This window comes from Anthonomus grandis, chromosome 8, assembly GCF_022605725.1.
Source record: "Anthonomus grandis grandis chromosome 8, icAntGran1.3, whole genome shotgun sequence".
NCBI lineage: Eukaryota > Metazoa > Arthropoda > Insecta > Coleoptera > Curculionidae > Anthonomus > Anthonomus grandis.
In genome coordinates, this window is record NC_065553.1 from 35,015,222 (window position 1) to 35,026,249 (window position 11,028).

At 32.7% G+C, this 11,028-nt stretch overlaps 1 long non-coding RNA gene across 1 annotated transcript; it reads right to left on the reverse strand.

The window, feature by feature from the left end:
- Window positions 1-637: 637 nt before the first annotated feature.
- LOC126739072 (uncharacterized) lies at window positions 638-3,653 on the reverse strand. Its single transcript, XR_007661538.1, has 3 exons — window positions 3,480-3,653; window positions 2,927-3,163; window positions 638-696 (listed from the first exon to the last, which is right to left on the reverse strand). It is a non-coding gene; the product is annotated as an uncharacterized LOC126739072 (long non-coding RNA).
- Window positions 3,654-11,028: the final 7,375 nt, after the last annotated feature.

Sequence of the window (11,028 nt, forward strand, 5' to 3'; positions counted from 1 at the left end):
CCACCAGAAGAACGACTTGTCGCAACATTAAGATTTTTAGCTACAGGAAGAAGCTAGGAATGTCTAAAATTTAGTACTGAAATTTGTGCACAGTCTCTTGGCGCTATAATTCCGGAAACATGTAAAGCAATTTACCAAGTTCTACATAAGGAGTATCTAAAAGTAAGTAAAACTACATCTATTTTATTCATAATGTTTCATTTTTGTGTAGGTCTACATTATTTAATCAATAAATTCCTTAGAAACATTAGCATAGAAATCCTTTAAATTTGGGGAAAAGAAATCTTGCATTTCTGTGGCGGTAGCCGCAGTATTAGAAAGTGTTTGTATTTGTGAGGTACCATTAAAAATTTCATTTTGTGTTTCTGTGGTATTTGGACTGAATGGTATTACTGGCGATGAAGGAGAATTGATCATAGTTTATGAATACTGAGATGTTGTGGACTGTACAGATGAACGTTCGCAGCGTTTCGGCATACATTTTTTGTTCCAACTTCGTAACTTTTTCGAATTTGGCAGAGATGTACTGAGCTAACGCTTCACTTTTAGTTGGTGTGGCTGTGAGGGCTTCTGTACATTTTTGAATATTTTTCTTTCTCTTCCTTCATTGACTTTCTGTTTCTTACCAGTAACATGCCCGTTTTCTTCAGCATATTTCCTTTTCCCTTTTTCGACAACTGATGGTGTGTTCATTACCTTAAAAAAAGAAAATCAACTTCCTATTTATTTGAATGAGAAAACATCATAGTCTTTACTTATTTATTATGTATATAAACAACTTTACTGAGGCCTTTTGCCTTACTGCTTATTTCAGATAATTTTGTGGACCTTACAATTACATTTCTTAGTTAACTAGTTCTTATTAATTTAAGGTTTCGACAAATTTTTGTCTAGAACACAAAATTTAAGTAAGAAAATCTATAGGTATAGTTTTTCTTATTCTCCATCGTCTTGACTCCGGCCACCTAATGGGTTTACCAGGGCCCCGTGTCGGTCCTAAATCAATTAATTAGGGGTAAATAAGGGCCTGGTACGTACTTTAACCTACCTACCACAATATCAGAAAATATCGGTGTTCGCGAAAATAACATGCAATACAACGGAATCTATCATATTATTTGCTAATACCTGTGGTAATGTAGCCGGGGTAACTGGCTCTGATGCCCGGTTATGAATTACCAAATTAAAACTGACCCAAGCTATCGTAAATGCATTAGGTGGCTGAAGTCAAGACGATAGAGGATGAGACAAAGTATACCAAATGTGGTAATATGTCAAATGTCCCATGTTCTATAAAAATTAAATTCAGATGGGTGACGCCGAATTTTTTTTTCCAGTTTCCGAAAACTAGACGTGAATGGAAGCAGATTGGACAACGATTCGACTCCCGTTGGCAGTTTCCTTATTGCGGTGGTTCAATCGATGGAAAGCATATTAGAATAACATATCCATCAAAATCTGGCGCTTTTTACTATAACCACAAAAAATTTTATAGCATAGTTTTGATGGCTTTGGTAAACGCTGACTATGAATTTATATATGTAGATATAGGTAAAAATGGGAGAAACTCTGATGGCGGATCAACTAATTATTGATCCGCCATCAGAGAGATATTGATTGAATTAATAAAGGATCAACTAAATTGTCCCCTGTTGTTCAATATTTTCATTAATAATATTTTGGTTTGCTTTAAAAATAGTAATTTTTTGTTATTTGCCGATGATTTAAAGTTTTATAAGGTGATCAGTTGAGAACAAGACATGGTTCTCTTGCAAGATGATCTGAATAGATTGTGTGAATGGTGTGTTGGTAACAGTTTGGCTCTGAATGTGGGTAAATGCAGTTACATTAGTTCCTATAAAAGAAACAAACGGGTAACTTCCTCCTATATTATTGATAATGTTAATCTTAGGTACACTGAAGTAGTAAAGGACCTTGGTATCTTTTTTGATGAACAATTGAATTTTAATACCCATGTAAATACTATTATAACTAAAGCATCTAAGGTCCTTGGTTTTGTCCTGCGCAATTGTAAGGATCTGTCGGTTAAAACTTGCAAAAAGTTGTACATATCACTTGTTGTCTCTTTGTTGCAGTATGGATCAATAATTTGGTCTCCTCTGTACATGAATAATTGTATGGCACTGGAGAGGGTTCAAAATAAATTTCTACAATTCTGCCTTTATAAACTTCGCATTCCAGTTCCTAATGACCATTGTTATGATGAAGCAATGAACTTGCTGAATATGCGGAGTTTACTTAAGAGACGCACTGAGAATGATTTGGTGTTTATTTATAAACTTTTGAATGGCCTTGTGATTTGTCCCGAACTACTTAATAGGGTTTCATTTAATATACCATACCGTAATCTGAGGGCAAATCGATTGTTTTCTTTGCCTTATCATCGTACCAACTATGCTATGCACTCGCCTGTCGAAAGGACCTTGAGGCTGGTAAACTCTACTGGAATTGAAGTTTTAGGAATTTCCTTATTGCATTTTAGGAGTCTTATTAAGAGTTTGTAGGATTTTGTTTTTTGAATTAATTTTGCTCCATGATTAATGATTTGAAATACATTTGATCATTGTCATTGATAATAATATATTTTGTTTTTTCTTAGCTAATTTTGCATTGTTAATTGTTCTGATTTTGAGAGAATTTTGTTACTACTTGTAAAACGGTTTAATTATCCTTGGTATTAAGATTAAGTCTGATAGTAAGGATAACGTGGATTTGCATGGATTGCAGAAAACGCGTAGGGTAAGTAGGAAAGATTTGCTGAATGGGAAAAAATGCCGGGAAGAATATCTTCAATTCTTTAATGGATATGGGAGCGTCTCATAGCAAGAACAAATGCATCAGAAGGGTATAGCTTGAATTCTTTTAAAATGGAGTACTTATTATTAATAATATATATCATATTTACCTCATTTGTTTCTTCTATTCCTTCATTATCTTCTATTCTCCCAGTATCTTCATTTACTTTTTGATTAGCTTCCTGACTTTCACCAACTTCAGTCAGATTTGGAGTTACGGACGTAATATTATCGATACTCTCTGCTGGTCATTCTTGGTCTATTAGGAACATCATTAAGTTAAAGTACCACAAATGTGATTTGTAGATTTTCTCAGTTCCTTTGCCGGATCGCTCCGACTTTTCAACCTTAAAATGACATTAATATCAATTTCTTTAATAATTAAGTGCATACTTGGCCAAAAATGGCACATTTTGAATTTAATAAATAAATCAATAAATACATTTTTCGACCAATTTAACCGACCTCGCAGCTCTAACCGTTTCGGAAATAGCAATAGTGGTATCAATTAAAAAGGACATCCTGTACATATTGACGTACCACTTTGGGGTTATTATTAGTGAATAACAAGTTTATTAGGATCTTACCTTAAAATCACCCAGAATATCTACTTAATAGTTTTTATTCCAAAACGAGACAAAATAAAGTCGAATAGGTACTTACCTTTTTTAGTTCCTTTCGGAAAGATCCTCTTAGTGACTGAATTTTTGATTTTACGGTCTTTTGATCGGCTTCGGTATCAAACTTCTTCCAAATTTTAAGTAACTCGACGTAAGCATGATTCTTTAAATTCCTGTTGTTGTAAATTTCTTTATTTTTGATTTGCCACAACTGGGGTAGTTCACAATATTTTTCAATAAATTCCTTCAAAATACTCTCGGGGGTATTTCGGATTTTTCGCAACTTACATCGACTATGGAGCTTTGTGTATTATCGTCCTCCATAGTAGTAGTTATATACGAGTAGGTACGTACAAATAAATATGTGATAAACCAATTCAAAATGAAAATAATACTTGAGGTGACACGCCAAGATACAACAAAAGTACCTTAAATAAACCCGCCAAGACAAGTATTAACACACTAACTAAAACGCCAGTCATCACTTCAAGACGGCGAGATTTTCCGACAGGAAAATTTTGAGCGTCGGCCCGTCATCTCAAATCTCACTAATCGGCATTCATTCCTTCGCGATTAGTCTTTCCTTGCGGAATGAATGTTGGTGTATGGGTGGCTAATGTAAATAAGACAATTTCACTGTTAGAGTTATTAGGGTTCGTAATAAATTATAAAAAGAGCCAATTACAACCTAGCCAGATCTGTAAATTTTTAGGATTTATTTACAATAGTAAGAATATGAATATTGAACTTCCTGAGTCCAAGAAAAGAAATGTATTAAAACTATAAAACTAATACAGAGTTTTAGCATTCGACTTACGTGTAAAATTAAAGAACTGGCTAAGATCATAGGTTACTTGGTTGCAATTTCTCCTGCAATAAATTACGGCATAATGCATACAAAGTCATTGGAAAGGTATAAATATTTGGCATTGAAAAAATCTAAATATAACTACAGTTCTTAGATATTAATTACCGATTGTATAAGAAAAGAATTAAGTTGGTGGGTTACAGCTATTCCTAAATCAAATGTTTATTTAAGTTTTAGAAGTTATTCCATGGTCATATCGTCGGGTTGCTACAAAAACCAGATAAGTCACATTTTATAGATTTTGAGTTATGAGCATTTTAATATTAAAACGAATTTTAAAAATCCATTTTTTTTGCTTAATAATATTTTTTTTTAAAAAGCATTAAACAAGTTATTATTAAAATTTTATTATTAATAACATAGCAAAAATAAAACAAAATGTGATATTTTTTTAATAAACAATAAATTAAACTTGTATTTATCTTGTTTTGGCTGTCAAGTTTTTTTCAGTTATCATAAGACTCACCATCGGTTAATTCACCTTCTGGGTCACTATCTTCTACTGCAGGTTCTGGGACTACATCTTTTGAGGTAACTAGTGCTTTATAATAATTATGAAATTCTTCTGGAATGACCCCACTTTTACAAAGTTTTAGTAAATCTGCTTTTTTACTGGTTGTAATGGCTCCGGGCTTATTGTATGCTTTTAAAAACTTTTTTAAAATTTTACTAAATTTAGTGACTTTCCTTTACCTAAAACATTAATTTCTTTGTATTCCGATATATGGTCGTATCTGTATTGAAGAATCCAGGGTTTACACTTCAGGCATTTAAAACACTTCACTTTTAACCAGTTTACTTTCTCACCAAGCGTGTTTTTAATTTTCGAAAATTTTTCAATGTCCAAAAAATCACCATATTTTAATTCAATTACATTATAGGGCTTTTTATTTGACCTTGATGTTCTAGCCATACGAAAGATTGTCATCCAGACATGAAGAGTATAAACCGGAACATGCTTTTTGGCTTTCTCAATTGAGCCATGCATACTGTCAACCTCCATGTAACTATGGCCACTTTCTAAAAACTTTTGTTCTATGATTTGTAGATTGAGGTTTATTTGAACTAGATAGAGCAAGAGAGTACTGATGTTTTGGTTGCGGTTTTGACCGCTGCACTGAGAAAAGAGATAATTCAGTTGCTGCTTTAGGAAGCTTTTCAATATATTTGTATAAGCAACTGCCCCTTTTTCCATTATCCTCAGTCCAAACATAGCAAAACGCATTATTTGGTGGTGCCATTTCGTATATTGTCAGATTGTATGTGCACAGTTTCCTGCTGTAATACATAGGACTTACATCACTGCTAGGAATCTGAAGAACACCTTGTAAATCAAACGTACAACATACAAACGTATTGTCAGGTAATGCTCTTTCTTTATCTTTAATTTTAGCAGCGTTGCAATCTTCTTTTCTTAACACGTGGGTCTGATATATTATATTTTCCAGTTCTTTTTTTTTATCTTTGCCACTTTTATACTGCATACAAAATTGGCACTTGAATTTTTGCAAAATATCCTTCTATAAGTTATAAGTGAAATGGGTACTAAATCATTCTTTTCACAAAATTGTTTATAAGGAAAATGAATCTTTGCTATGGTTAATTTGAAATCCAGATACTGCCGTTTAGTAGACTTTCGCGTGTAATGAGATTCCATTACCGGAAAAGATTCAATATGAGCCTTAACTTTTTCGTAATCTTTAGATTTAGTTTTATTGTGAGATTCCTTTTTCCCCCGTTTATCATTACCGCTAAATAATTTTTTTCCTCTCCTTGGTTCCTAAAGGCATGCTCTACAACCTCCTTGCTAATACAAAGTGTTTTAATGAAAAAACTTTTGGATACTCTTACAGTTGTGTCATTGTGGTAAAAAGAGAAACTTTTCGAGTCTTCCCGTGGTTTTTTCATGCTTGTGCGTTTTGCTCTTCATCTTTCAGGCACTTTACTTGTAACATTTTTTAAAACAAAAACTTTTCTTTTGTTAAAATCGCAGCTCTAATAGTTGTTACAAATTATCAATCTTTTTTCTAAAGAAATCTTCTCTGTACACTTAAAACGACATTTTGAGCAATCAATATTTTGTGGGGCTTTAGCATCGAGTTTCTGACGCTTAGCGAGATTCTTTTTCCATTGAGAAGGATCTGATTTGTTCCAACGGGTTCTTTTCTTTAGAAAATTAGTAGTTAACGGAACATGGTTATCCGTAATATCTAAAAAGTAGAATTTTCTATATAATTTAAAATTTTAAAAAAGTATTAACTTACCCTCTTCATCGGAGGTTTCTGACGAAGAACTATCAGGGACGTAATGTTGATCTGAATCATCTAAAACATTTCTTAATTCATAAATAGTGCATTCTTGATCCGAATTTAGCTCAGAGGATATTATTGTCTCATCTAAATCTTCACCTTTAGTCGAGGGACCAGCTACATTATAATTTTCGAATTCTTTTCTAATACCTAAATCTACACATTCAGTTTTTGAGCCATAATTCATAATTGTTGCTTCAGGCAATAGCAGATCCAAAGGCTTACATACAAAAGTCTCTTGAACTTCCGCCATTAAAAAAACCACCATCTAAAATGCCATACGCAACTATTATAGCTATAGTTAAACGCACATAAAATATTAATTACAGCCTACCTGTGTTCTCATTAAAGTTTGCAATTTTATCTGGGCTTGCCTCTAAACATTTATTCTCTAAATACGGGTTAACCTCCACCACCGTAAAACTAAAAAACTCAGAAGCCTTACTAGCTACATTATTTTCTTGATTGTATTAAAGGCTGCTTCTATGCGTTGTATCAGTACCTCCCTCGTTCTGTGGCGTATACCAGCTCTTTGGCACGTCCCCAGACATAAAAATCTAATGTAGTTAAGTCTGGGGAACGTGGCGGCCATGCAATAGGCCCATCGCGCCCAATCCACGAATTGGGGAACGCAACAATGCGCGGGACAGCCATCGTTTTGAAATACTATGGGCACATCTTCATTAAACACGGGCACCTCGGCCAATAATTCCGGCAGATCATTTTGCAGGAACTCTAAATAATTATCGCCATTGAGGTTATCGGGTAGGTAATGTGGTCCAATTACCTGATTCCCAATCACTCCTGCCCAAACGTTCACACTGAATCGATATTAAAAAGAGTTTTGTCGTTTGGCATGTGGGTTTTCCTGTTTCGGTGCCCAGTGGTGCAAGTTGTGTAAGTTAAGAATCCCTTCTCTGGTAAATTTAGATTCGTCCGTCCACAGTATTCTTTTTAAAAAATCAGGATTTTCCACATCTGTGTGTAACAAAAACCGACAAAAGTGAACTCGTCTGTCAAAGTCACCACCCTTAAGACCTGCAACAAACAAAAATCATTTTAATTCCTCTGGAGCAGTAAATCATTGCACTAAAAGATTTTCAAGTGTGTCATGTCATAACATAATATCCATTAAATTGCTAAAAGTGACGTCATAATTTTCATTACCTGCTAAACAAAGGTAACGTCAAATAACTACGTAAACTACGTACCTTGAACAGGAGTCACGTGGAATGGATATTTTTCGTTTTGTCGATGGACCTTCCACACTTTCCATATTGAAATATTAAGTTGTGCCGCCACATCTCTAATGCTTCTTGTGTCCTCTTCTTCAAATAATGCCAGTATTCTTTCGTCCACTTCAACATTATGTCGCACATGTCCCCTTGGTTCACGGAGAGTGACACTTCCAGTCTCGCGTAATCACCGGTATGTGTCTGGGAAAACTCTGCGGCCAGGCAATCGTCGACCAGGAAAGCGTTCGTGGTAAAGCCGTTACGCTGCACGAGCGACACCACGGGCCTCACCATAAATCATTATGATATCCGCATATTCTTCGTTAGAGTATGTCGCCATTGCAACAACAAAATAGTCAACAAAGTTTAAAAATAACAGAAACTTAATAAAACGTAACAAAAAACAACAAAACTTAACGAGAAAATACAACCGAATGAAAGCATCGTGGAGTACAGAAATCTAGCACACACGTTAGACAGCAGAGGCAATGATGTCTCAACTAAAAAATAAGATTACATGGCTACTGCGCCATATAATGGACTTCGGCATAGCCTTCTTAACTTTACAAGCCGTGAAGTTAAAAAGGCAACACTGTAATGTGTCAATTAAGTGGTGCTAATTCTGTGGATGACTAATTTAATTTCTTCTAATAATTATAATAGTTATATTTATGTTTTTAGGATTAAAATAAACCAAAATTATAAATAATAATACTTTTTATTTATTTTCCGTATTATAGAATGAGATAACATACAACCAGGATTTATTAAACATAACAAATTAGCTCATACAAACTTTAACAAATTTATATAAATTTTCATTTTGTCAGAACTATGGGTGTCTGTGGAGGAAAAAACGTATAAAAAAGGTTTATTTACCCTTATCCAATCAATATAAATACAATATTAATAGGTAGGTATTCCTAAAATTACTTTTGTTGACGTAAAGTAGTAATTTTTCTTTTTTTACTTGTATCAAATTTCGCTTTATGACATTCGTTATTTTTTAGCTTAGTATAGTTATTCAACAAAATATTACTGATTATTAAAGATGAAAATAGATATATCTTTCTACTAGCTGTCCCACATTTACATATTTGCATAAGGTCTACTTTAAAATTGTCATATTCTAATGAGGCTAAAGCTAAGTTTGATAGTATTTTTTGATGGTTTTTTGCTTTCAAAAACTGAACCTCTAGATTTCTGTTATTCTTAATGTATTCAAACAAAGCACAAATGTGAAAGTAAATAAATTTAGTTTCGTCAGTCGCAACACAGAGACCACCTCTTTGTAAAGAAGTAAAATAAATGTCTTCAGTTTGTTTACCTTTTTCTAATACAACCAAATTTTGACAATCAACACACTTGATATTTTTTAACACTGATCGGGCTACATATCCACAAATGTATTCTCTCACTGAATCATCAAAAGTTGAATACATTTTTAAGTAATCGGTTTTTAAAATCCACATAAAGTCATTAATTTCATCTAATATTTGAAAATTATTGTCATCATCACTGATTTCTTTTAGATCACATTTTAGATTATTTAAATTACAATTATTTTCATCGCAGGTTTTAAACAAATTTTGAAGTCTTACTTTCTTTTCTGATTCTAAAATTTCACAATAGGATACATTATAATTACAACCAGATAAATTTCGGTACCTACCAAATCTTTTTTCCAGATTGTCAGTTTGAAATTTTCCAGGCAATATATACTTTAATTCAAATTTACTAAAAGAATATTTGACAACATTATAAGATTTTGTGTACTTTGCTTTAGGGCATTATATGTGTCATTAGTAAGACTTACGTTACTTTTATCATTATGCCATCCTTCAAGCCAAAGAATAAATTTTTCTAAAAAAATAAAATCATTTTGAGAAAAAATGGTAGTGCAAAAATCATTTCGTTTTATGACCCCTTTATTGCTGTTCTTTACATTAACAATGTTCCACCAATTTTTTATTATTTGAAGGAAACCTGCAGTCTCAATACATGATACATCTGTTTTCAAGGCAGCAATGGTAGAATCATGAAATATATTTTCTGCCAATAAAACATTTTGCCTTTCTATGTTATTTGGATACAATGTTTTGTCACTTAACCGATAGGCTTTTTTAGTTACCTGGCTCAACTCTGAATTATAAAACACTCTAATTTTCTGAAAGGAAGCATTTTTTTTTATTTCATGGTTCTCAAAATCTGGATAGACAAATGTTTTTTCGAAATTTTTAAGATTCAACCAATTATAATAAATGTTCTTAAAAATATGAACAAAATCATATGACAAAAATATTTTTTCATTTTCAATTTGGGGGTTGTCAATAAAGATTTTTTTGGCTCCAAGAAGAGCAAACATTTTTTGATTTACTCTGTTGTTATCAGTTATAAGGCATAGTACTTTAAAACCTATATTTTGGACATGCCTAACAACTTCAAGTGTACTTTCAAGTAGTTGTTCACCTGTCATATTACTCACAGGAATTAATTGCACAACTTCTTTCATGTTAGCAAAAGGAGAGGAAATCATAAATGTCTGAATTGTTTTAGCAACCTGACTAGCATTATTTTCAGCATAACCAATTATTCTCTTTGATTTGTATGTGAAACCACTTTTGAGATATATTTCATCAATAAGAATGCAAACAATTTTTTCTCGTTCATTTAGATTGGAAAAAATATGTGTAAGATAAAGGTTTTTTTTAATGTCATTTTCTGGAGTTACATTTAGATCAGCTGTTGCTTGCTGAAGATGTCGTGCTGAAGGCAAAATGAGAAATTCATGAAGTTTTTCATATGCCGAGGAAGACTGACAAAAAACTAGAAGAGAAAAGAGCATAGTAGACATATTATATCTTTTTCTTTTGGTATCAATCAATAAAAGCTGGTTTGAAATTAATTCTAATGTAGTTTTATAAATACAATTTTCATCCAGTTGTTTTAATAGATACTGGATATTTTTGTGAGCCATTTCTATAAAATACTTATTGTTTGTTCACATGTTCAAGGTATAACCGTAACGAGCTAACAAATTTTCAATTTGAGACCACCTAGACAGTTTACCACTTCCTGGTAAAATCCAATTTAAATCATGATAGGATATTTCAGAGTTTTTAACAAAAACACTTACCACTAAACCTTGATCAATACTTATACTACAGGTAATTTGAATAT